Source organism: Oncorhynchus gorbuscha, linkage group LG12 (assembly GCF_021184085.1).
Source record: "Oncorhynchus gorbuscha isolate QuinsamMale2020 ecotype Even-year linkage group LG12, OgorEven_v1.0, whole genome shotgun sequence".
NCBI classification, from domain to species: Eukaryota; Metazoa; Chordata; class Actinopteri; order Salmoniformes; family Salmonidae; genus Oncorhynchus; species Oncorhynchus gorbuscha.
This window is the reverse complement of record NC_060184.1, coordinates 77,683,646-77,705,577: the sequence shown is the minus strand read 5'-3', so window position 1 is coordinate 77,705,577 and position 21,932 is coordinate 77,683,646. Positions and strand designations below refer to the sequence as shown.

The window sequence follows — 21,932 nt, the reverse complement described above, 5'->3', positions numbered from 1 at the left end:
TCTGCACCAAACTCATAGCTACTCACCACATAACTTAGTTAACTCATAGCTACTCACCAGATAACTTAGTTAACTCTAGGGGATGAGTGCAGAACTCACACGGGGCGGCAGTGTAGCCTAGTGGTTAGGCTGTTGGACTAGTAACCGGAAGGTTGCAAGTTCAAGCCCCCGAGCTGACAAGGTACAAATGTGTCATTCTGCCCATGAACAGGCAGTTAACCAACTGTTCCTAGGCCATAATTGAAAATAAGAGTTTTTTCTTAATTAACTGACTTGCCTAGGTAAAAAAATGTGAATGAGAAAATGTAGATTTAGTTTACAATTAGCTTGTTGTTAGTGCTTAGTCACAGGTTATGTTTCCCTCCACAACACCCACTTTTAGGATGAATTGTTTTATTGTATCTTGGCCTTGTAACTCCAGTTGAGACAAAACTGACACAGTAATTTAATAAAACACTGCAATACACCTCTCCTGGGGAGTCTCAGGAGAGGTGCTTGTGAAAGGAATTAAATTATTATAATTATTATTATTATATCGGTCCCTTTCTCATCTCTGTCTGTTTTATCTAATGGTTCATCTTCATTTTATGCAGGCCTTTCCATTGTAGCTTTATTCAAATACATGCTCATGATCTAAAGCAAATGTGACGAATGTGTAGCAGTCCGCCTGTAGTGTTTTGATCCAGCTCTATGAGACACTATTATCACCAGCAGGACGCTGGCCTTCAAAGGATGACATAAGGATATCCTGGGCTGCAGCGATTGGCTGAGAGGAGCTCTTAATCACTGTTTCCCGACCGCTCACCTCCCACTACGGGCAGTTAGGCTATTATCGGTGAGATCTCCAACAGCTCACCCTTCTTTCTTCCACTTCAAGAGAAATGTCCCTTCATTACACGGCCTCAATATAGGAAATCAAAGGGAAACGACAGCCCTCGAGATGGAACACCATATCCCTTTCTCCTCTTGGTGAGACCATTAACAAGACCTGTGTGTGTTTTGATAAAACCTTGGCATCCTTTTTTCCCCCCTCCCTGCAGTGAGGGAGTCTGTGAGGTCATTACCGTGGGTCTGATAGATTTTACAGCATTAGCACTCGCTGCAGTTCCTCTGCAAACATATTGGCTCAAATGGGTCACCGTGAGGAGTGGAAGCTAGCCTATAAAAAAGCTAATCAATTATGGGATAAATAATGTTGAATACTTGTCATTGTTTTAAATAACAATGGCAATGTTTAATGACTGAGTTAAGACAGAGCAGGAATCAATGGAAAGGTTTTAGGGGTTAAATTGATATTTGTTGTACTTTATGTTTCATTTAATTTTTTATTAATCTTGGAGAAACCACAACGTGATTTGATACAATTTGCAATAACTAACTATGAGATTTACTCACGTTATATTGTGTGGAAGACTTAAGTCACAACTGTTTACATGGTGCTTTACTGGAAAAATCAACTGCCTCACGCTGCTCTTGGCAATACCCAAAATACACAACAAATTACACCCAACATACACAACAACTTACAACAAAAATAGCCTCAGCATGCCATAGACATTCTTTGTTAATTTTACATTGAATTATTTAACTTTTTCTTCTTACCAACACAATGCAAATAATTATGGGCTTAGTTAACTTTGTCAGAAAATTATTGCCATTTTGTGGTGGCCCTGTCTTTCTCTCTGGAGACAATCTTAGTGTAACATTCACTGATTGTCCTTTTTAATATTGTTGTTTTTTTCTGGACCACAGCAATTCTACTTGTAAATCTCCTCAGCCTGAGTTGCCATGGCAATGTGTTTCAGTAGGATGGCGAGGGACGTGATGCAGTGCAGCAATAGAGGCAAGCTAGAGCAACACTGACAAAAGCATGATTACCAAGAGGACAATACCAAATGAGTCATTGAAAATGCACCAAGTTCCGCCCACAAGTCGATTATTTGCACCTGTCCTTGAATGAGTGCCTTTGTGGGGACATTTCTATCAGTTCGGTAGGTCGAATGTTCAGGTGACATTGAAAACATTCTTACATCCAAAATGTTTCAAGTCAACAATCATTATTTTAAACAAAAGTATTGTGTACCAATAAAAAGGCAGTTATGACTTGACTATTTTTTTAAATCTAATTTTGAGGTGTCAAGCTTAACAATTATGTTAATCTTTTCAGAGATTTTACATCCATCCACACTGAGATGGGCATTTATGAAAAGAACTGAGGCAACCATGTACATAATGGCACTAAGCTGTTTTTTGAGCAACATTGTTGTTCACGATGATGGATCGTTACCACTATTACTATGTTCTCTGATTAATGATCATAATGGACTGCATTTGGTAGGGCTCAATACACTGGGGGCTGGTATTATAAAGGTGGGTATGGTGTCCATGTTTGGACCTCAACCTCAGTCTCGGCAGCAGGGGAATTTACTCACCCCAAAGGTGTAGAGTGAGGAGAGGTTGTGTTAGGGGATGAGATATGTTTAACCAATGGTTGACTGTTTCACATCGGGGTGAATATGTGATGTGCTTTATGAGTCATAAGCAGCATTTACATTTACATTTTACATTTAAGTCATTTAGCAGACGCTCTTATCCAGAGCGACTTACAAATTGGTGCATTCACCTTATGACATCCAGTGGGACAGTCACTTAACAATAGTGCATCTAAAACTTAGGGGGGGTGGGGTGAGAGGGATTACTTAACCTATCCTAGGTATTCCTTAAAGAGGTGGGGTTTCAGGTGTCTCCGGAAGGTGGTGATTGACTCCGCTGTCCTGGCGTCGTGAGGGAGTTTGTTCCACCATTGGGGGGCCAGGGCAGCGAACAGTTTTGACTGGGCTGAGCGGGAGCTGTACTTCCTCAGTGGTAGGGAGGCGAGCAGGCCAGAGGTGGATGAACGCAGTGCCCTTGTTTGGGTGTAGGGCCTGATCAGAGCCTGGAGGTACTGAGGTGCCGTTCCCCTCACAGCTCCGTAGGCAAGCACCATGGTCTTGTAGCGGATGCGAGCTTCAACTGGAAGCCAGTGGAGAGAACGGAGGAGCGGGGTGACGTGAGAGAACTTGGGAAGGTTGAACACCAGACGGGCTGCGGCGTTCTGGATGAGTTGAAGGGGTTTAATGGCACAGGCAGGGAGCCCAGCCAACAGCGAGTTGCAGTAATCCAGACGGGAGATGACAAGTGCCTGGATTAGGACCTGCGCCGCTTCCTGTGTGAGGCAGGGTCGTACTCTGCGGATGTTGTAGAGCATGAACCTACAGGAACGGGCCACCGCCTTGATGTTAGTTGAGAACGACAGGGTGTTGTCCAGGATCACACCAAGGTTCTTGGCGCTCTGGGAGGAGGACACAGTGGAGTTGTCAACCGTGATGGCGAGATCATGGAACGGGCAGTCCTTCCCGGGAGGAAGAGCAGCTCCGTCTTGCCGAGGTTCAGCTTGAGGTGGTGATCCGTCATCCACACTGATATGTCTGCCAGACATGCAGAGATGCGATTCGCCACCTGGTCATCAGAAGGGGGAAAGGAGAAGATTAATTGTGTGTCGTCTGCATAGCAATGATAAGAGAGACCATGTGAGGTTATGACAGAGCCAAGTGACTTGGTGTATAGCGAGAATAGGAGAGGGCCAAGAACAGAGCCCTGGGGGACACCAGTGGTGAGAGCGCGTGGTGAGGAGACAGATTCTCGCCACGCCACCTGGTAGGAGCGACCTGTCAGGTAGGACGCAATCCAAGCGTGGGCCGCGCCGGAGATGCCCAACTCGGAGAGGGTGGAGAGGAGGATCTGATGGTTCACAGTATCGAAGGCAGCCGATAGATCTAGAAGGATGAGAGCAGAGGAGAGAGAGTTAGCTTTAGCAGTGCGGAGCGCCTCCGTGATACAGAGGAGAGCAGTCTCAGTTGAATGACTAGTCTTGAAACCTGACTGATTTGGATCAAGAAGGTCATTCAGAGAGAGATAGCGGGAGAGCTGGCCAAGGACGGCACGTTCAAGAGTTTTGGAGAGAAAAGAAAGAAGGGATACTGGTCTGTAATTGTTGACATCGGAGGGATCGAGTGTAGGTTTTTTCAGAAGGGGTGCAACTCTCGCTCTCTTGAAGACGGAAGGGACGTAGCCAACGGTCAGGGATGAGTTGATGAGCGAGGTGAGGTAAGGGAGAAGGTCTCCGGAAATGGTCTGGAGAAGAGAGGAGGGGATAGGGTCAAGCGGGCAGGTTGTTGGGCGGCCGGCCGTCACAAGACGCGAGATTTCATCTGGAGAGAGAGGGAGAAAGAGGTCAGAGCATAGGGTAGGGCAGTGTGAGCAGAACCAGCGGTGTCGTTTGACTTAGCAAACGAGGATCGGATGTCGTCGACCTTCTTTTCAAAATGGTTGACGAAGTCATCTGCAGAGAGGGAGGAGGGGGGAGGGGGCGGAGGATTCAGGAGGGAGGAGAAGGTGGCAAAGAGCTTCCTAGGGTTAGAGGCAGAAGCTTGGAATTTAGCGTGGTAGAAAGTGGCTTTAGCAGCAGAGACAGAGGAGGAAAATGTAGAGAGGAGGGAGTGAAAGGATGCCAGGTCCGCAGGGAGGCGAGTTTTCCTCCATTTCCGCTCGGCTGCCCGGAGCCCTGTTCTGTGAGCTCGCAATGAGTCATCGAGCCACGGAGCGGGAGGGGAGGACCGAGCCGGCCTGGAGGATAGGGGACATAGAGAGTCAAGGGATGCAGAGAGGGAGGAGAGGAGGGTTGAGGAGGCAGAATCAGGAGATAGGTGGGAGAAGGTTTGAGCGGAGGGAAGAGATGATAGGATGGAAGAGGAGAGAGTAGCGGGGGAGAGAGAGCGAAGGTTGGGACGGCGCGATACCATCCGAGTAGGGGCAGTGTGGGAGGTGTTGGATGAGAGCGAGAGGGAAAAGGATACAAGGCAGTGGTCGGAGACTTGGAGGGGAGTTGCAATGAGGTTAGTGGAAGAACAGCATCTAGTAAAGATGAGGTCGAGCGTATTGCCTGCCTTGTGAGTAGGGGGAAGGTGAGAGGGTGAGGTCAAAAGAGGAGAGGAGTGGAAAGAAGGAGGCAGAGAGGAAAGAGTCAAAGGTAGACGTGGGGAGGTTAAAGTCGCCCAGAACTGTGAGAGGTGAGCCGTCCTCAGGAAAGGAGCTTATCAAGGCATCAAGCTCATTGATGAACTCTCCGAGGGAACCTGGAGGGCGATAAATGATAAGGATGTTAAGCTTGAAAGGGCTAGTGACTGTGACAGCATGGAATTCAAAGGAGGCGATAGACAGATGGGTAAGGGGAGAAAGAGAGAATGACCACTTGGGAGAGATGAGGATCCCGGTGCCACCACCCCGCTGACCAGACGCTCTCGGGGTGTGCGAGAACACGTGGGCGGACGAAGAGAGAGCAGTAGGAGTAGCAGTGTTGTCTGTGGTGATCCATGTTTCCGTCAGGGCCAAGAAGTCGAGGGACTGGAGGGAGGCATGGGCTGAGATGAACTCTGCCTTGTTGACCGCAGATTGGCAGTTCCAGAGGCTACCGGAGACCTGGAACTCCACGTGGGTCGTGCGCGCTGGGACCACCAGAGTAGGGTGGCGCGGCCACGCGGTGAGGAGCGTTTGTATGGTCTGTGCAGAGAGGAGAGAACAGGGATAAACCGACACATAGTTGACAGGCTACAGAAGAGGCTACGCTAATGCAAAGGAGATTGGAATGACAAGTGGACTACACGTCTCGAATGTTCAGAAAGTTAAGCTACGTAGCAAGAATCTTATTGACTAAAATGATTAAAATGATACAGTACTGCTGAAGTAGGCCAGCTGGCAGTGGGTGCGTTGTTGACACTACACTAATCAAGTCGTTCCGTTGAGTGTAATAGTTTCTGCAGTGTTGCTATTCGGGGCTAGCAGGCTAGCTAGCAGTGTTGTTTACGTTACGTTGCGTTAAAAGAACGACAATAGATGGCTAGCGAACCTAGAAAATCGCTCTAGACTACACAATTATCTTTGATACAAAGACGGCTATGTAGCTAGCTAAGTAGCTAGCTACGATCAAACAAATCAAACCGTTGTACTGTAATGAAAATGAAGTGAAAATGTGATACAACCTGTGAATGCGACCGGGTAGTTGAGTTCTATACAGAAGACGTTGGCTAGCGTTGGCTAGCTGTTGGCTAGCTAGCAGAGTCACCTACGTTAAGGACGACAAATAGCTGGCTAGCTAACCTCGGTAAATTAAGATAATCACTCTAAGACTACACACTCTAAACCTAAACAACACAATTATCTTGGATACGATGATACGATGATACGAAGACAGCAAAGACAGCTATGTAGCTAGCTGACACTAAACTAATCAAGTCGTTCAGTTGAGTGTAACAGTTTCTCCAGTGCAGCTAATCAGTGGACGTTAGCTAGCTGGCTAGTGAAGACTAGTGAAGACTACGTTAGGACGGCGAAATACGATAATTACGCAATTATCTTTTGATACAAAGACGGCTATGTAGCTAGCTGAGAAGAAATTGCTAAGATAAGACAAATCAAACCGTTGTGATATAATGAAATATAATGAAAAAGTTATACTACCCGTTGGAGCGACGTGCAGATGCGACCACTCGCTCCAACCGGAACCGGAATGCAGCATTCACTTATTTTAACTGAAAGGGAGGCTGAACTTCCTGATTTGGCCTCGTTTTAGATTTTGTTCATTAAGAAATGCTAGGGGCTATTAGTGAATTCATATTAGTTTGACTTTGGAGTGTTTTCTCATTAATGCTTTCAATATTCGTATATTAATTTCTACAATTGATAGTAGGTTTCAGGTTTTTAAGTAATTGAAATTTGTAGCTATTGAAATGATGCATATTGACCCATGTACATTGTGTAATTTACAGACGGTCCCTAACTAGCCCTATAGGGATATCCAAAGTCAAACCACATTTACCACAGGCATTATGATCAGGTCGTTTGCAGCTGCTCTCTGAATTGAATATTATTTGTGTGCTGTCAGCTGTGGGCAGGATTGAACTAAACCCAACCTTCATTTACGTTGTGACATACTTAGGTACAAAACACTGTTTAGGATGAGACTTACTTTATGACCAAAATTATCCTGTTTACACTTTGTTGTCAATTTTGACAGTACAATACATGTCTGACTCATATCGTTGCCACATAGTAGTGCTGAGAGATTTGTGCTTTTTGTGGTCGTTTCGGTTCAAATATATAAAAAATGATCACGGTTTCGGATTTGATTATTTTTTTAAATATTCAAATGGACAATGCATTTTAAAGGGTTGAATGCTGTAACACAGAATACAATAATTAATAAAAGTCCCATGATGGTAGTGACTGGCAATTACTGCCATTAACCATTATCTATTAACATAATTAACTAAATAGTACAGTTGTTGTGTATAATACAGTTGTTTTATTTGATCACTATTATTTCATTCCCAATAATAGGTTTCACTCTCGCCAAAATATGCCCAATGACGTCAATCAATTAGTTATAAAAAATTATAATAATAAACAGCAGGTGGTCTTTTCAAACATCTATTACATCATCATAATTTTCACAAGTTCTACAGTATTATTCCAACCTCATAGAGTTGAAATATACATGAACACAGGAAAATATATATATTTTTCAATTCAAAGCCTTTTCTTAGTTTGCAAAGTTATATAAATGGTAGAAAAAGAAAAGACTGGTTTCTTTTTTGCTAAGGGATGGTGGGGGACCGAGGAGCTTGTTCAAAAATCCCTCTTCACGTGGTTTAAATAGGCAGCATATTCAATAGACTCGCAGCCAGCATACTGGAGTCCTTGATCTGCAAAATCACAAGCCCCACCCCTTCCCTGTCGGATGGTCTCACATGAAATGACTGACGGCCATTGAGAGTTGCATTTAAATCCCTGTGGCTAATGTCGCCATTTCATTCTGTTGATCTGATGGAGAGGAAGGAGAGGAGGACTCTCACTGTCTAATTGTAGTTACAATATGTCACTGAGCAGTATCGCCCCGCAGCTTTGACTGAAGCTAAGAACAAATAGGCAGTTTTGTTTGAGGAAATGGGCTTGATCTACTCAGTCCTTATTCAATAGCCAGAATGTGGCACACGGTTAAGAAGTTCATCGTATTTCTAGATTGGTGATGAAATATACATGGCTGAACAGGATGTGTGTGTGTTTAGTTAAGAGTTTTTGATGTACATTGCCTCAAGTAGTACCCTGTTAACATTAAATAGCTGTGTCTTGCATATTGCAAAATAATTGGCAGGGGATATAAATATGTAAACAGAAATGTTCTTGAAATAATTTTGTCCAAGGCATCATTATCTATCAGCTAAATGTTTGTCAAGTCCAAAACCTCATTACTTTTTTCAAGTGTATTTTGATCGACGACCAAAGTTAAAGATATCATAAGGGTTCATTAAGTCTAATAATCTGTCTTTAATAATCTTAAATCATATCCAGAAACATTTGTTGGCTACACAGAGATAATGTATAATAATAACTCTGTAAAAGGAACATTGAAACAACATTGTGTGCATTACTCTAGCCCTACCTTGCTCGTCACATACTACCCTAAATGGTGGCATTTAATGGTTTACTGCCTAGTGTAAAATAGGTTGCACCCTGTAAGTCAGCCTGGTCTCATAGACAAGATGTAACATAGTAAATGTATATCATGGACAACCAAATTAGTATGATATGTTACGTTTGGTATGGTTACATAAGCCAGAAGGCAAAAACAAAAGTAGGGTTGTTGGTCGAGGTGGATGAGTAGACGTATAATGCGAGAGTGTCTAGCAACCAAAAGGTTGAGTGTTCAAATCTCATCACGGCCAACATTAGCTGATTAGCTACTTACTACTTTGCAACAACTTAGCATGTTAGCCCTAACTAGCCTTAGCCACCTAGCTAACCTTTGCCAGAAAAATCTGCAATTCATAACATATTTTACAAATTGCAATTTGTCACATATTATATGAATTGTAATTTGTACCATATCATAGGAAATGGATGATGAACATCCACAAACTAATACATACCATACGAAATGTAACATATCATACTAATTGAGGGTGGCAGGTAGCCTAGCCTAGTGGTTAGAGTTTTGGGCCAGTAACTGAAAGGTCGCTGGATCAAATCCCCAAGCTGATGAGGTAAAAAGCTGTTGTTCTGCCTCTGAGCAAGGCAGTTAACCCACTGAGTGCTGAAACTGTGGATGTCAATTAAGGCAGCCCCCAGCACCTCTCTGATTCAGAGGGGTTGGGTTAAATGCTGAAGACACATTTCAGTAGAAGGCATTCAGTTGTACAACTGACTAGGTATCTCCCTAATTGGAGTGTCCCAGATCTACATTTACTATGTTAAATCTACCCCTTGGTCTAGTTTGTGTAAGTAGGATGAGTAAAAGGACACTTCACTGTGGTCAAGGTGATTTATAGATTGTTTGTTTGAGGAAGCCACAGGATGGTTGCACCTTTTGATTTGCCAAAGAGAAGTGGATGGCCACCTGTGCAGCCAATCAGGGGAAAGGCAGGAGAGGAGATTTGACAGGTGTTAACCGGTCCCTTTAGGTTCTCATCCTGGACCGACAGTCAGAACTATAGCTGTCGGGAAGATTTCTGCCAGACTGTGTCCGCGGCTCCTTGGCAGGACGTTGAATTAAATCTCGCCAAACAAGCCTCCTTTAATTGATATTCACGTCTCGCACCTTTAATTTAGCGCCGTCCTTGGCATTTCCACTTTTCTTGCAGTGTGATTAATTAGTATATGATATACAATGAGCACAAATTATTGCCGAGGCCAGTCCTTGAAACCAGAGTGGGGGGCTAATAAATAACATTATGTAAATTAACTTGCCAAGAATATTCTTTAATTTGTGTGAATTTTATGTAATGTTGGAACAAATAATAGAAATATGGACAAGGCATGCTGTAAAAAAGCTGTCGAAGCTCATTTGAACCACATAAAATTGCTTGATAACTCAAGCAGAGAGAAAATGACTGCTCGGCAAAGAGAGAGTATAAGGAATCGCTGGAGGCAGGACAGGGAGGGAGGACACATTTAGTTCATTTTGATTCACACTCCATATCCACATAATGCAATTGCTAAATGATTGTGGCAGCAACCGCAAACATGTAAAAACAACATTTTATATATATATATATATATTATTTCATTTTTACAAACATCAATTTATTTTGCCACAACACAAAAAAAAGATTAAAATATTTAATTCTATTGTTGGTATGTTTAGACAATTAAGACAAATTGTGGAGTACTTTGAAGTTTGGACTACTCGAGCTATAGCAGACAATCTATTTACCTCCGTCCAGGCAACCAACTGCCTCCAACCAAGTGTTCAAGACAGAATCCCCTTGATGGAAGGGTTTGGTAAATAAAAACTCACCAAACCCCTTAATGACAAGCAGGTCCTAAACATCTCAGGCCTTTGGAGAGAAACGCATTACACAGCCGTCAGCCTGAGTGACGCGATGCCCTCCCCTTAATGGAACATTGCAAAATGGCGTCCTCATTCTGGAGAAATGACAACCCTGGAATATCACATGCCAATTAAAGGAGAGACAGATATCGGATGAGTGACATTTAATTCCCATAAATGTGATGGATATTAAACTGGAGAAAAATGTTCTGCAGGTCACTTCAGAAGGTCCTTTCGTTCTCCACAGTGAGATATTATGACCGAAGGACCTGTGCCGACGTGCTCGTAGCACTCAAACGGAACCTTGGTGAAAACAACAAGTTTGTGTCAAAAAGGGTGCACATTTGACTTCTTTCCCTAGCACTAACACACCTGATTCCACCAATCAAAGGCTTGATGACTTAATAGGTGGAATCAGGTGTGCTAGTACTTGGGCTAAAACTAAAATGTGGACCCCTTTGGGTCTCCAGGACGAGGATTATGAACACCAAACATTATATTGAGCAGGTGTTTCCCAATGTTTTGTACATTCAGTGTACATGCTGCATGACGTGACAATAGGCTATTGATGATTTGAGAAAGTCCAAGTAAAGCTTGCGCTCTGTTCTTTTGCATCAGGCTGCGTGATCGTACACTATATATATATATAAAAGTATGTGAACACCCCTTCAAATGAGTAGATTTGGCTATATAAGTCGCACCCGTTGCTGACAGGTGTATATAGTCGTGGACAAAAGTTTTGAGAATGACACAAATATTAATTTTCACAAAGTTTGCTGCTTCAGTGTCTTTAGATATTTTTGTCAGATGTTACTTTGAAATACTGAAGAATAATTACAAGCATTTCATAAGTGGCAAAGGCTTTTAATGACAATTATATGAAGTTGATGCAAAGAGTCAATATTTGTAGTGTTGACCCTTCTTTTTCAAGACCTCTGCAATCCGCCCTGGCATGCTGTCAATTACCTTCTGGGCCACATCCTGACTGATGATAGCCCATTCTTGCATAATCAATGCTTGGAAGTTGTCAGAATTTGTGGGTTTTTGTTTGTCCACCCGCCTCTTGAGGATTGACCACAAGTTTTCATCGGGATTAAGGTCTGGGGAGTTTCCTGGCCATGGTCCCAACATATCAGTGTTTTGTTCCCCGAGCCACTTAGTTATCACTTTGCCTTATAGCAAGGTGCTCCATCATGCTGGGAAAGGCATTGTTCGTCACCAAACTGTTCCTGAATGGTTGGGAGAAGTTGCTCTCGGAGGATGTGTTGGTACCATTCTTTATTAATGGCTGTGTTCTTAGGCAAAATTGTGAGTGAGACCACTCCCTGGGCTGAGAAGCAACCCCACACATGAATGGTCTCATGATTTACTGTTGGCATGACACAGGACTGATGTTAGCGCTCACCGTGTCTTCTCTGGACAAGCTTTTTTCCGGATGCCCCAAACAATCGGAAAGGGGATTCATCAGAGAAAATGACTTTACCCCAGTCCTCAGCAGTCCAATCCCTCTACCTTTTGCAGAATATCAGTCTGTTCCTGATGTTTTTCCTGGAGAGAAGTTGCTTCTTTGCTGCCCTTCTTGACACCAGGCCATCCTCCAAAAGTCTTCGCCTCACTGTGCGTGCAGATGCACTCGAATCTGCCTGCATCCATTCCTGAGCATGCTCTGTACTGATGGTGCCCCGATCCCGCAACTGAATCAACTTTAGGAAACGGTCCTGATGCTTGCTGGACTTTCTTGTGCGCCCTGAAGCCTTCTTCAGAACAATTGAACTGCTCTCCTTGAAGTTCTTGATGATCCGATAAATGCTTGATTTAGGTGCAATCTTACTGGCAGCAATAACCTTGCCTGTGAATCCCTTTTTGTTCAAAGCAATGATGATGGCACGTGTTTCCTTGCAGTTAACCATGATTGACAGAGGAAGAACAATGATTCCAAGCACCACCCTCCTTTTGAAGCTTCCAGTCTGTTATTCAAACTCAATCGGCATGACAGAGTGATCTCCAGTCTTGTCCTCGTCAACACTCACACAAGTGTTAACGAGAGAATCACTGACATGATGTCAGCTGGTCCTTTTGTGGCAGGGCTGAAATCCAGTGGAAATGTTTTTTGGGGGATTCAGTTCATTTGCATGGCAAAGAGGGACTTTGCAATTAATTGCAATTCATCTGATCACTCTTCATAACATTATGGAGTACATGCAAATTACCATCATACAAACTGAGGCAGCAGACTGTGAAAATTAATATTTGTGTCATTCTCAAAACTTTTGTCCACGACTGTACAATCAAGCACACAGGTATGCAATCTCCATAGACAATCATTGGCAGTATAATGTCCTTTCTGAAGAGATCAGTAACTTTCAATGAGGCACCGTTATAGGATGCCACCTTTCCAACAAGTTAGTTTGTCAAATTTCTGCCCTGCTAGAGCTGCCCATTCAACTGTAAGTGATGTTATAGTGAAGTGAAAAAGTTTAGGAGCAACAATGGCTCAACTGCAAAGTGGTAGGCCACACAAGCTCACAGAACAGGACCGCCGAGTGCTGAAGCGCGTAATGTGTAAAACTTGTCTTTCCTCGATTGCAACATTCACTACCGAGTTCCAAACTGTATCTGGAAGCAACGTCAGCACAAGAACTGTTCGTCCAGAGCTTCATTAAATGGGTTTCTATGGTTGAGCAGCCGCACACAAACCTAAGATCACCATGCGGAATGCCAAGTGTTGGCTGGAGTGGTGGAGAGCTCGCCGCAATTGGAGGCTGGAGCAGCGGAAACGATTTCTCTGGACCATCTAGCAGTACGACGGATGAATCTGGGTTTGGCTGATGCCAAGAGAACACTACCTGCCGAATGCATAGTGCCAACTGTAAAGTTTGGTGGTATAGGAATAATGGTCTGGGGCTGTTTATCATGATTCGGGTTAGGACCCTTAGTTCCAGGGAAGGGAAATCTTAATGCTACAGCATGCATTGACATTCTAGACTATTCTGTGCTTCCAACTTTGTGGCAACAGTTTGGGGAAGGCCCTTTCCTGTTTCAGTATGACAATGCCGCCGTGCACAAAGCAAGGTCCATGCAGAAATGTTTGGTGAGATCGATGTGGATGAACTTGACTGGAGTGCACAGAGCCCTGACCTCATTCCCATCAAACAACTTTGGGATGAATTGGAATGCCAACTGAGAGCCAGGCCTAATCGCCCAACATCAGTACCCAACCGCACTAATGCTCTTGTGGCTGAATGGAAGCAAGTCCATGCAACAATGTTCCAACATCTAGTAGAAAACCTTCCCAGAAGAGTAGAGGCTGTTACAGCAGCAACAGGGGACCAACTCCATAGTAATGTCCATGATTTTTTAATTAGATGTTTGATGAGCAGGTGTCCACATACTTTTGGTCATGTAGGTTATTTTCACCCATCAGAATATTCTCAATGTAATCTTGTCTTTACTAAGATGTACAGTTTGTTTAGATATAGAATATCATAGACCAATTCTTAGGCCCATGCATCAGCTCTAATATGTATATGAGTGTTTTGAATTAATCATTATTAACTTAGAATGTGCTGTGATTTGATGATGTTGAAGTTGAAATGGTGCTGGAATAGTGGAAGCAGCTCTTGTTTTCTTTGTGACTTGTGGTAACGCTCCGTGGTTCTAAATCAATAGTTATTTAGTAGTCAGAAACATTGACTTGTCTGACCGTGCTGTAGGTCACATAACTGTTTGTTATAGGCAATATGCTTTGAGGACTTCATCAGACAGATGCTGATCTCCGGTTTTGTAAGGAAACAAAGATTTGATTTTACCTTTAACTAAGCAAGTCAGTTAAGAACAAATTCTTATTTACAATGACAGCCTACCCGGGAGCAGTGGGTTAACTGCCTTGTTCAGGGGCAAAAAGACAGATTTTTACCTTGTCAGCTCTGGGATTCAACCCTGCAGCCTTTTGGTTATTGGCCCAATGATCAAACCATTAGGCTTCCTGCCGCCCCGAAGATGTAGTTGAATTTATTCTGCCACTGTGTCTTCTTATTGTCTTGGTCTTCATGAATATATATCACGGTGGCAGGTCATGTGACCTAACAGGTAATAGAGCAAACAACACAATTATCACAATGCATAGGTTTTAATATAGTTACACATAGGTTTTAATATAGTTACACTTAGGTTTTAATATAGTTTTTTTATGGGTTGGCTTCCCCACTGATTTGACCCACGCACTGTCATTGTTGAACTTCTTTCTTCAAATTGATCAATCACAGTGAGGTGAGTTTAAAAAGCACAATACTGTTTTGATGATCAGTGTTTTTTAAATTATTTTTTTATTGCATTTGCGTAGATGGTCAGAGTATTTAGAGGGACAATAGAGCCCTGAGTACCAGGCTATTAGAACCTGATGGTTGTTAGCGAGTTGGGTACTACCAAAGCATGTCCAGAGTACATAAAAGGAGATTTTACTGTGGTCATGACTCACGACTGCTGGTGCGGCGGTAATATGGTCACCGCAACAGCCCTACGCATATATTGAATTTACTTACACCTAGTTTATTCTACTATTCTGACTCTAACTCAGTCACCGTAAAAGGAATTACTACTCTGACTTGCAAAATAAAATAGATTCAATATGCTCTAAGTTTTTCTCTATCTTCATTAGGAAATTGTGTAAATGGCAGTTTTTTTGGGAAGAAAGTCTTAATTTTCATATAAGATACAACTTTTCACGGGTGTTTTTTCTTGACTGATTACCATTTGATTGACGTGGTTCTACTGTATGTTATAGCATTTGAAAGGGCTGTTTCTCAGCGTTCACAATATGTATCATGTTTTCAGTGGTATAAAGTACTTCAAAAGTATAACTTAAGTCGTTTTTTTTTTAGAATTTCTGTACTCTACATGTTTGACAACTTTTACTTTTACTTCACTAAAGGCTGTATCACAAGGCTGTATCACAAGGCTGTATCACAAGGCTGTATCACAACCGACCATGATTGGGCGGCGCACAATTGGTTTTGGCCGGTGTAGGGCCGTCATTGTAAATAAGAATTTGTTCTTAACTGACTTGCCTAGTTAAATAAAGGTTAAATAATGAAGTAAATTGTGTACTTTTTACTCCATACATTTTCCCTTACACCCAAAAGTACTCATTACATTTTGAATGCCTAACAGGACAGCAAAATGGTCTAATTCACACAATAATCAAGAGAACATCCCTGGTCATCCCTACTGCCTCTGATCTGGAGGACTTGCTTTTAATAGCTTCTTATGGCTGGGGGCAGTATTGAGTAGCTAAGGTGCCCAGAGTAAACTGCCTGCTACTCAGGCCCAGTTGCTAATATATGCATATTATTAGTAGATTTGGATAGAAAACACAACCGTTTCTAAAACTGTTTGAATGGTGTCTGTGAGTATAACAGAACTCATACGGCAGGCAAAAACCTGAGAAAAAAATCCAAACAGGAAGTGGGAAATCGGAGGTTTGTAGTTTTTCAAGTCTTTGCCTATCCAATATACAGTGTCTATGGGGTCATATTGCACTTCCTAAGGCTTCCACTAGATGTCAACAGTCTTTAGAACCTTGTTTGAGGCTTCTACTGTGAAGGAGCTGATTGAGTCAGGGGTCTGGAAGAGTGCCATGAGCTCATTCAGGCGCGCTCCCATGAGAGCGACCGGCGTTCCATTGCAATTCTAAAGATACTCTAATGCCTCTGTTCTGAATGACTCACTAAACACATGCTTCATTTGTAAATTATGTCTGTGTGTTGGAGCATGCCCCTGGCTATCCGTAAATCCTTAAAAACTAGAAAATGGTGCAGTATGGTTTGATTAATATAAGGAATTTGAAATAATTTATTACTTTACTTCTACTTTTGATACTTAAGTATATTTTAGTAATTACATTTCCTTTTGATACTTAAGTCAAATTAAATACGTTTAGACTTTTATTCAAGTAGGATTGTACTGGGCAAATTTCACTTTTACTTGAGTCATTTTCTATTAAGGTGTTTTTACTCTTACTCAAATATGACACATGTAAGTACCTTTTCCACCACTGCAAGTTTCCATATATGGTTTGACACCAGCAAATGATTCTCATTAACGCACGCAGGTCATGGTCTCAGTAAATTCAGGAAGTTCTCCTACCAGTGATGCAACAATGCCATTATGACAATTTACTGTTCCAGTTGTCAAATCAAATCAAATTGTATTAGTCACATGCACCGAATACAACGACCTTACAGTGAAATGCTTACTTACGAGCCCTTAGCCAACAGTGCAGTTTCAAAAAATACTGATAAGAATAAGAGATAAAAGTAACAAGTAAATAAAGAGCAGCAGTAAAAATGAACAATATATACAGGGGGTTTGCAGTCAATGTGCGGGGACACCGGTTAGATGAAGTAGTATGTAAGGTACATGTAGGTAGAGTTAAATAAAGTGACGATGCATAGATGACAACAGAGAGTGGCAGTGGTGTGGAGAGAGGGGGGGGGCAATGCAAATAGTCTGGGTAGCCATTTTACTAAATATTCAGGTGTCTTATGGCTTGGAGGTAGAAGCTGTTTCGAAGCCTGTTGGAGCTAGCCTTGGTGCTCTGGTATGCTTGCCGTGTGGTAGCAGAGAGAAAAGTCTAAGACTAGGGTGGATGGAGTCTTTGACAATTTTATGGTCCTTCCTCTGACACCGCCTGGTATATAGGTCCTGGATGGTAGGAAGCTTGGCCCCAGTGATGCACTGGGCTGTTCACACTACCCGCTGTAGTGCCTTGCAGTCGGAGGCATTTGCCATACCAGGCAGTGATGCAACCATGCTCTTGATGGTGCAGCTGTAGAACCATTTGAGGATCTGAGGACCCATGCCAAATGTTTTCAGTCTCCTGAGGCGGAATAGGTTTTGTCGTGCCCTCTTCACGACTGTCTTCGTGTGCTTGGACCATGTTAGTTTGTTGGTGATGAGAATGGGGGAGTGCTTAGTCCTCTTTTTCCTCTAGTCCACAATTATCTCCTTTGTCTTGTCTTGATCACGTTGAGAGATCAGGTTGTTGTCCTGGCACCACACGGCCAGGTCTCTGACCTCCTCCCTATAGGCTGTCTCGTTGTTGTCGGTGATCAGGCCTACCACTGTTGTGTCATCGGCAAATTGAATGATGATGTTGGAGTCGTGCCTGGCCGTGCAGTCATGGGTGAACAGGGAGTACAGGAGTACAGGAGGGGACTGACCACGCACCTATGAGGGGCCCCTGTGTTGAGGATCAGCGTGGCGGATGTGTTATTACCTACCCTTACCACCTGGGGTGGCCCATCAGGAATTCCAGGATCCAGTTGCAGAGGGAGGTGTTTAGTCCCAGTGTCCTTGGATTATTTAATGAGATTTGAGGGCACTATGGTTTTGAACTTTGAGCTGTAGTTTTATTGATCAGTCACTGGTGTTTCCTGCTTTAATTTTTGCTTGTAAGCAGGAATCAGGAGGATGGAATTATAGTCAGATTTGCCAAATGGAGGGCGAGGGAGAGCTTTGTATGCCTATCTGTGTGTGGAGTGTAGGTGGTCCAGAGTTCTTTTCCCTCTGGTTGCACTTCTAACATGCTGATAGAAATGTGGTAAAACTGATTTAAGTTTCCCTGCGTTAAAGTCCCTGGCTACTGGGAGCGACGCCTCTGGGTGAGAGTTTCTTGTTTGATTATGGCAGTATACAGCTCATTCAATGCTGTCTTAGTGCCAGTGGTATGTAAACAGCTACAAAGAATATAGATGAAAACTCTCCAGGTAGATAGTGTGGTCTGCAGCTTATCATGAGAAACTTTACCTCAGGCGAGCAATAGCTCTAAATTTCCTTAGATATCGTGCACCAGCTGTTGTTCACAAAAATACGTAGACAGTTTCCCCTTGTCTTACCAGACGCCACTGTTCTATCCTGCCGGTACATCGTATAACAAGCCAGCTGTATGTTGGTATTGTCGTCGTTCAGCCACAACTTAGTTAGCTGGCGTTGTAAAGCCTAGCGTTTCCATTCTCCTTTCATTTTCCAGCCTGACTATTACCTGTTCAAACTAATGGCTTTAAACTGTTCAATTGAAACTTAGATTAAAATAACAATAGCTTACTGGAATTAGCTTATTTTAGTCAAAAAGTATTCCAGTACATGTGAAGTTGGGCAAGCAGATACTAACTGTGGCGGCAGGGTAGCCTAGTGGTTAGAGCTTTGGACTAGTAACCAAAAAGTTGCAAGTTCAAATCCCTGAGCTGACAAGGTATATAACATAATCTGTTGTTCTGCCCTTGAACAGGCAGTTAAACCCACTGTTCCTAGGCTGTCATTGAAAATAAGAATTTGTTCTTAACTGACTTTCCTAGTAAAATAAAGGTTAAAAAAACGTTTGTTGGAGATTATTATGCAACTTTTAAAAAAATGTAAACATCGAGAATCTGTCAAGGCTCACGTATAATTATGTGATAACAGGCAGCAGTAGTTCCTGGTTTGAGGTTTTCTTCATTGATTATTTGGACAAATCAGAATTAGGCGAAGGCGGTGCTTAAACTGGGGGCGGTGATTTCAAGCCCCGGGGAACAGCTAAAGACAGACCATTTGTTTGACATTTAAATTTTCTTTAAATGCTGTTTCACATTAGCAACCCCCACCCCCCAAACAATAATTTGGATACTGTACATTTGGAAACTATTCAGACCCTTTGGCTTTTTCCACATTTTGTTACGTTACAGCCTTTTTCTAAAATAAATTATTACTGTATTTTTTCTTATCAATCTACACACACAATACCCCATAATGACAAAGCAAAAACAGGTTTCTAGACATGCTTGCACATTCATAAAACAATGTAAATAGAAATACCTAATTGACGTAAGTATTTAGACCATTTGCTATAAGACTCGAAATTGACCTCGGGTGCATCCTGTTTCCATTGATCATCCTTGAGATGTTTCTACAACGTGATTGGAAAGGTACACACCTGTCTATATAATGTAAGGTCCCACAGTTGACAGTGCATGTCAGTGCAAAACCAAGCCATGAGGTCAAAGGAATTGTCCGTAGAACTCCGAGACATGATCCTGGAGTTTGCCAAAATGCACGTACCTTTACGTGCATTTTAGCAAACTCCAGGATCATGTCTCAGACCATTAGAAACAAGATTCTCTGGTCTGATGAAACCAAGACGGAACTCTTTGTCCTGAATACCAAGTGTCACGTCTGGAGGAAACCTGGCACCATCCCTACGGTGAAGCATGGTGGTGACAGCATCATGCTGTGGGGATGTTTTTCAACGGCATGGACTGGGAGACTAGTCAGGATCAAGGGAAAGATGAACGGAGCAAGGTACAGAAAGATTCTTGAAGAAAACCTTCTCTAGAGCGCTCAGCACCTCAGACTGGGGTAAAGATTCACATTCCAACAGGACAACGACCCTAAGCACACAGCCAAGACAATGCAGAAGTGGCTTCGGAATAAGGCTCGGAATGTCCTTGAGTGGCCCAGCTAGAGCCTGGACTTGAATGTGTTTTATAAAATGTATACATTTTCTAAAAACCTGTTTTTCCTTTGTCATTATGGGGTATTGTGTGTGTATATATTGATGGGGGGGATGATTTAATCCATTTTAGAATAAGGCTGTGACGTAACAAAATGTGTATAAAGTCAAGGGGTCTGAATACTTTCCGAATGAACTGTATAACGTGTGGAGACGCCCTATGGAGCATACAAATGTATATAGTAACTATGTGATTAGAAGGGGTAGGCACTAGGCCCGGGCCAGTGGGAGGTCAAGAATGAGGGCTCTATTTCAAACACACCTTTATCCATCTCTCTCCAGGTGCTACAGAGGACAGAATGTTCCAAGGACCTCCAGAGCCATCTGACCAACTCACTGAGAACTCTCCACTCATAATAGTACACTTGATGCACTCTGTAAATCTCCTTTTTCTACGGCAGTCTGCCTGTGTGATCGCATATCATATTATCTAAGGCCAATGGTTGTATTTGGATTTCATGTACTCACTCAAACTCATGCTCTTTCTTCCCTGTAAAAGTCTCCCAGGCTTTTATAAAAACGAACGTGTGTCCATCCCCCTATTCCGTAAGTGAGTCTACTGGGCTATGGAACTCTAGAGCATCACATCAACAAACATGCCACCCTGTCCCTCCGTCTGTCCCCAGGTGAGTCTACTGGGCTATGGAACTATAGGGCAGCACATCAACAAACATGCCACCCTGTCCCTCCGTCTGTCCCCAGGTGAGTCTACTGGGCTATGGAACTCTAGAGCATCACATCAACAAACATGCCACCCTGTCCCTCCGTCTGTCCCCAGGTGAGTCTACTGGGCTATGGAACTCTAGAGCATCACATCAACAAACATGCCACCCTGTCCCTCCGTCTGTCCCCAGGTGAGTCTACTGGGCTATGGAACTCTAGAGCATCACATCAACAAACCTGCCACCCTGTCCCTCCGTCTGTCCCCAGGTGAGTCTACTGGGCTATGGAACTCTAGAGCATCACATCAACAAACATGCCACCCTGTCCCTCCGTCTGTCCCCAGGTGAGTCTACTGGGCTATGGAACTCTAGAGCATCACATCAACAAACATGCCACCCTGTCCCTCCGTCTGTCCCCAGGTGAGTCTACTGGGCTATGGAACTCTAGAGCATCACATCAACACACATGCCACCCTGTCCCTCCGTCTGTCCCCAGGTGAGTCTACTGGGCTATGGAACTCTAGAGCATCACATCAACAATCATGCCACCCTGTCCCTCCGTCTGTCCCCAGGTGAGTCTACTGGGCTATGGAACTCTAGAGCATCACATCAACAAACCTGCCACCCTGTCCCTCCGTCTGTCCCCAGGTGAGTCTACTGGGCTATGGAACTCTAGAGCATCACATCAACAAACCTGCCACCCTGTCCCTCCGTCTGTCCCCAGGTGAGTCTACTGGGCTATGGAACTATAGGGCATCACATCAACAAACCTGCCACCCTGTTGTCAGCTACCATTAGACAGTTCCCTTAGGATGAAAGCAAGTATCTAACTAAGCCTTTCAATGGCCAAATATTGGAGATGACCAAATGCAGTAAAGTTTTGTATATACAACTCAATCTTTATTGTTATTTTTTCGTAGCTCTTTTTTTTTTTTTTTACTTTAGTTTATTTTGTAAATAACTATTATTTTTCTTAAAACTGCATTGCTGGTTAATGGCTTGTATGTCAAATTTCAAGGTGCATCAGTCGGCATTTTACACTGCATGTGACAAATAAATAAATAACATTTAGTTGGATTTTACGTTTTTCAATTGTTAGATTACAAAAAAACTGTTGCATAGCATGTTTGGCATGTTAGTTTTCACTTCATTTTTTACTGTTGTGTCAATAACTTCAACATCAAGACAGAGCTTAGATTCCAAAGGTCTAAAATCAAGAGCATGTCTCATGTCTCAGTAAAGATTAAGAATGAGTGAGTGAGTGAGAGAGATCCCAGATAAGGCCCTTGCTTCCAGTAGCACT

At 43.0% G+C, this 21,932-nt stretch overlaps 1 long non-coding RNA gene across 1 annotated transcript; it reads left to right on the top strand.

The window, feature by feature from the left end:
- Positions 1-839: 839 nt before the first annotated feature.
- On the top strand, positions 840-21,483 carry LOC123990334. Its single transcript, XR_006830632.1, has 3 exons — positions 840-969; positions 20,250-20,344; positions 20,467-21,483. It is a non-coding gene; the product is annotated as an uncharacterized LOC123990334 (long non-coding RNA).
- The last annotated feature ends 449 nt before the right edge of the window (positions 21,484-21,932 follow it).